This window comes from Canis lupus, chromosome 38 (genome assembly GCF_003254725.2).
Source record: "Canis lupus dingo isolate Sandy chromosome 38, ASM325472v2, whole genome shotgun sequence".
Lineage (NCBI taxonomy): Eukaryota > Metazoa > Chordata > Mammalia > Carnivora > Canidae > Canis > Canis lupus.
This window is the reverse complement of record NC_064280.1, coordinates 13,631,031-13,636,962: the sequence shown is the minus strand read 5'-3', so window position 1 is coordinate 13,636,962 and position 5,932 is coordinate 13,631,031.

The window sequence follows — 5,932 nt, the reverse complement described above, 5'->3', positions numbered from 1 at the left end:
GAGCAACTTTCTCATGGTCTCTTTTTGGCATCCCAGAAGTTCATGGCCATGGTCAGGAAAAGAGAAAAGAATAATGAGAGGGGTACCCATCAACTGACTGGCTCAGTTGATGGAGCGTGCAATTCTTAATCTTATTTTTTTTAAATATTTTATTTATTTATTCATGAGAGACACACAGAGAGAGGCAGAGACACAGGCAGAGGGATAAGCAGGCTTCATGCAGGGAGCCTGAGGTAGCACTCGATCCCGGGATCACACCCTGGGCCAAAGGTAGGTACTAAACTGCTGAGCTACCCAGGGATCCCTGCAACTCTTGATCTTAGAGTTGTGAATTCAAACCCCATGTCCCATGTAGAGCTGACTTAAAAAAAAAAAAAAAAAAGAATTCTGATAAATGGGCAATGTGGGAAGGAGATAGAATAATTGATGGGATTCATAGGAGAGGGAAGGAGTCATCACCGTATTACGAACATAGCTAAGTAGCTTATCTCAAACAACAAATAAAGGCATTTTATCCTCTAATATGGAAAAAAGAATGGAAGGAGATTTATAATGAGGGAGAGGGAAATTGGGATAATTATAAAGCAGCCTTATTCTCCTCACTCAGAAGTGTCAGTAAAGTTAATAATGTTTGTAGTAGTTTCTATGGAGCATGAGGGGGTAGGAAATGGCACAAGGTGTTTACGGATGAGTTGAAGAATTGTGAATTACTTTGTGGCTCCAGGTTCGGTGCATACAGTTGACTCCCCATGGACACAGCCCATGCAGCCATATACCTTACTTGTCTCTGTAATGGGTCAGAATGAAAAGAGAAGAAAATGATGAGTTGGATAAATCCATGTTTAGGGACAGGACATATGTCCTAGCGTCATAAGGCTGGACTAATCTAAAGGGCTAGTGATGAAAGATTGAAATGGTGTCTAGCAGCCAAATGAGGGAAGAAAATAAAGGTAGAATGGGCTTGCTGAATCTGTGACTAGGGGAGGATAAATGACTGGAGAACAAAGTTTATTCAATGGAAATATGGCAAGAAGCCTGGTAAAACAACCTGTTTTTGGCAAAAGAGATGAATTTCAGAATTTGTAATCTTGGAGGTTGGCAGCTCACATATGGTTGATCTAATTGTGGGAATGAAGATCTTACAGTTAATGCCCCTTCTCCACTGAAAGAAAAAGATGCCTGAGGATGAGGGCTTGATGGTGGATGAGGTGGTGGTAGTTATTTTAGGCATCGATTTTTTTTCGTTTTAGTTTCTATCTTGCCATAAGGTGTATTTCTACAGAATAAATAGAACTACACTTATATTCGCCATTTATGCTAATGAATCACATACTATCATGTTACATGTTTTATGCAGATCGTTTTTTCCTTCTCTCATCCCTGGGTAGTATGTTGGGATGTTGAGAATCATGTTACGCTGTGAGATGGGCCCCGATCTACCAACATACTAACTATACCTCATCTAAGTAAAGTCATTGGGATGATTTTACTTTTAAAGAGTGGGATGATTCCACTCTTTTAAGTTCCTTGGGGGCATCAGCTCTGTCACATTTATCTCTGTATTCCTGACACTTAGCAGAGTCTCTGACACTTAGGAAATGTTTTATGAATATTTGATGAATAAAGGACCGAATGAATGAATGAACTGGCGAGAGCAAGAATAGAACAGAACAGAAAACTGTAAGTCAAATTTGGAAGAAGAGGGATGCCTGGGTGGCTCAGTGATTGAGCATCTGCCCTTGGCTCAGATTGTGATCCTGGGGTCCTGGGATCTAGTCCTGCATCGGGCTCTCCATGGGGAGCCTGCTTCAACCTCTGCCTACGTCTCTGCCTCTCTCTGTGTGTCTCTCATGAATAAATAAATAAATCTTAAAAAAAAAAAAGTTTGGAGGAAGAAATGAAGACAAAGTTCAGTGAACAACATGAGGATGGGAAATGGTGGTCTAATTAAATGGCATTAACTTCCCATGAGGGAGTGTTAGGGAATCACGGTTGTGGAGGGAGGGATAGGGAAAGAGAAGGGTTCAACCCCTTCCCATCAGCGCTGAGGAGGGGATGCAAACAGTAACTAGAAAAGGTGGTGAGGGAAGAGGTGTCATGAGGGAAAGCCGTAAACTGTATGGAGGTCCTTCAAGGAGAAATGATTCACAGTAACACTGTGCACCTATTAAAAGAATGTGACATTTTCCTTGGTGCTTGGCAAGGCATATATTTTAAAGTTTGCTTGAGTGTGGCTTTGATCTTTCAGGAAGTCTGAGGGAAGATTAACGCTTATTTACCAAATATTTCTTATAGAATTAATTTTTCAATCGTGTTCTTTATGTTGCTACAGTCTGCATAACATGATTTAAAATTCTGGTCTCATGTGGCTAGTTCCAAAGTACAGTTTTGATTAATCAGAGAATTGGTTTAATCATTTGTTGGAAGGAATAATAAATTACTGCAGCTGAAGACTCGACTCTGTCTCTCGAACTAGCTCTAGGTGGGCCTGCTTCTAAACATTTACCAGAGAGTACCGTGTTATCATGTTCAAACAGGACAATGATGTGTAAGCTCTGAAATGAAAAATCAAACAATGGCATGGAGACGAGAAGCAGGAAAACACGGGAATTACATTAGGTCGTTATTGTTTTGCCTGATGAAGGAAGAAGGAAATGCAAAGTTGTGGCAAAATGCCAGAGCCCTGGTTCATGTGTGGGCAAGACTCCATCTAGGTTATGAGACTAAGATTTCATAAAGTTCAAACATGAGTTGTAGCAAGTTCATAAATCACTGGCCTGTGATTCTTCACACTCTGAGCTTTTTTCTTGTAAATACCCACTCTGCAAGACAGAGGCTGTTCTCCCATTCCGACCGTATCCTCCCTGATGCGGTAGGTTATCAGGTGTTTATGGCAGTCTAATGCCAGCCACTATAAAAAAGAGTAGAGACGTGTCATATAGCATCAAACAAGTTAAATAGCAGAGCTGAAGTGTTACCTTATAAAATATTCATAAAGCCGGGTTCATTTGTTCCAACTAACGAAGCTGCCACATAAAACCCATCACAGTTGCTGACGTGCCTCTCAAATTCTGGGAATTCAGAAAGGAACTCAGAATTCCTGAGCAAGCGTGATAAGTAATTTTGATTTTTGAAGGGAGGTTTTGCCCAAATAAATTTCAACTGTCAGATCCTGGTGACTTGCAGCAAAAATGAATACCAAACTGATGTTATAGATCATAGACCTTTTTACAAAGAATTTTGTTTCCTGTGATGGGTCAAATTTGTAGAAAGGAAGGACAGGAAATCAATGCTTGGAGTACGAAATGCAATAAAAGTGGGCTTTGTCCTAAGCACGTTGTTTCCTTCCATTTTATCTGTGATCAATAGACTTTGTTTCTTTCTATTTCATCACTGAAACAATAGACCTTCCTCTCATTGCCCGTGTTCCCAGAAATGTCCTCCCCTGAAGTTGTCACCAACATTCCAGAAGAAGCTCTGGCTATGTCTTTCTAGTCTCACCGAGTATAGCCCAAGCCTGTGGTTCTGACCTAGGAAAGGGGGCAATCCCACCCCGGGGGTATTTTGGATGTCACATGATGGGGGTGCCATTGGTATTCAGTTAATCAGCTCCAAGAGTTTAGTTGTCGTGAAGTAACTGTCTGTTTGCGTGTTTGTTTTCTGCGTAAGTCCTGGAAGGTATGGACCTTTGCTCCTCTGCACCTAGCACAACAAATGTTTGTTGAATGAATGAGAAAGTGAGTAAGTGGGAAAAACGAAGGGTGTGTGTAATTATAGAAAGTGTTTGATGAAACAAATGGTGTTTTCTTCCTTAATTTACTCTATTTTGTTAAATAAAAGATTTAAGGGACAATTATGAATTTAAGATTTAGAGGAATCACAAACCTGTGAATGGATAAGGAATTTTTTTGTTTTGTTTTGGAAAAAAAAATCTTTTCAGATTTATTTGCTTAGAGAATCATTGCATTTTTGACAGTTTTTGTGACTGATGAAAATGGCCAAGGAAATAATTGCTTTACAAAAACCGAAGGACTCTCCCTCTCTCTCTCTCTCCACCTCCCCCCCTTTTTTTAAAAGAAAATCTATTTTCTTAAATGATGAATATCAGGATTTGCTTCCATGACTGGAGACAGAAACATGTCCAGAATCTTGAAAGCGACTTAAAAGAAAACCTTTCTGGAAGCCTCTTTCTCTCAGAGTGTTGTAATTTCCTTTAGAAACTCCAGCTGTTCCACAGCACGCAGTTAAATTAAGTGTAAGCGCTGTTAAATAGGAGGTAACCATTAGGATATTTAAAAAATATGACTAGCATCCAATGTTTTAATCAAATAATTTGCTAATCACTCAGTATGGTGTAGCCTCCTGACTAGTCCTTCCCTTAACTCAGTCCTCCCTGCTGCCTGAGACCTGGGCTCCTGCTCCTCCTCCTCCTCCTTCCTTGGCAGCTGACTAGGCCCTTATCTCTCTTTGGAATGTTCCTCAGAGCCCATTAAGGAGCGCTTTAATCCAAGAGGATCTAGATGATCAAGAAAAATTAAGCTCCTAATAACAGCAAAATTGTAAGAAATTTGGACAAAATGACTCTCCGCATCACAGATTTTGTTTACTAGTGGGTAATTAATTCTCCACATATGTTGGGAACATCTGTCGCCGTGACCTGCCATCGGATCTGCGAAGCGACTGCTGTGCGGTGTCCCCACAGGTCATTAGCAGCGCTCTGAAAGGAAGTGCCTTCCCCCTGCCCTCAGCCCCGGCAACTTTCTCCTCAGCAGGGAGGCTCCCCGTGTAGGGTCCTGGGAGGGAGGTGTCCCTCTGTCACCAGTGGGCATCTCTGGCCCACCTCCTGTTGTCCCCCCGCCCCCACACACACACCCATACCAGGCCCAAAGCCAGAGGAAGGGCCACCACCTGGAGGTGGGGGGTGAGAAGCTGGAGGGCCCTGACTGGAAGAAGCTTCTGGGCTGTCTTGCTCTGCTCCACTCAGGGGACCAGGGACCTCTTCAGGCCTCACTGAATGGGATCCAACAGAAATCTGGAGGTTTCTGACCTGTGACTGCCCAGCACAATCGGTGAGCAACTGGCCTCAGGCTGTGGGATATCATTGCCAAGAGGCCTTGTCTTAACAGAAACCAAAAATGGCAAAGCAACTCTGGGAAGGGGCTTTGGCAGGTACCGTGAAATGCTGTTCCTTGGTTGGCACTTGGGCCCCTCAGAGCAAAGGGGAGGGAGAGTTGTGGAAAGGAAAGATCATTCTCCCGTTCACCCTGTGCTTCTGACAAGAGGCCGGTTCTCCTCCTGGCAGCGTTGGGGCCTCCAAGGAGCCTGGAGAACCAGAGATGAGAAACGACAGCTAGAGGGGAAGCCTTAGAGTGAGGCGGGCAGACGAGAAGGGACTCTGTTGACCAGTGGCTATGGGGGTAGGGAATTTGCACACCCGCGTGCTCCCTCAGCGTCCTGACACAATTGCTCGTTTTCTCCTTGTCTGTGGCCCCAGGTACACTTGTTAAATACTGGAGATTCACCTTCCTCATCTTAGTACTTCCAGCACCTTACTATGTCCCCTGCTCAAAACTGGGTGATAAACAAGTGGATGCAGGCCCTAGTGACTCCTCACTACAATCCCACCACATGGACATTATTTTCTTGAATCTTCTAATAAGGAGACTGAGGCTCAGAAGGTCCAAGCTGAGCCACTGTTTCAACCCAGTAGCGTCTGCTGTTGTTTCCATGCTTTTCTCCACCACAGCCTTGTCCCAGTAAGGCTGGCCGATGTTCTCCAAGAGACGAGAAACCTTTGCAACTTCTAGTTCAATTATTGAGTTACCCTGATTTGATTTATTTTATTTTATTTTATTTTATTTATTTTATTTTATTTTATTATTTTATTTATTTATTATTTATATTTATTTATTTTATTTTATTATTTTATTTT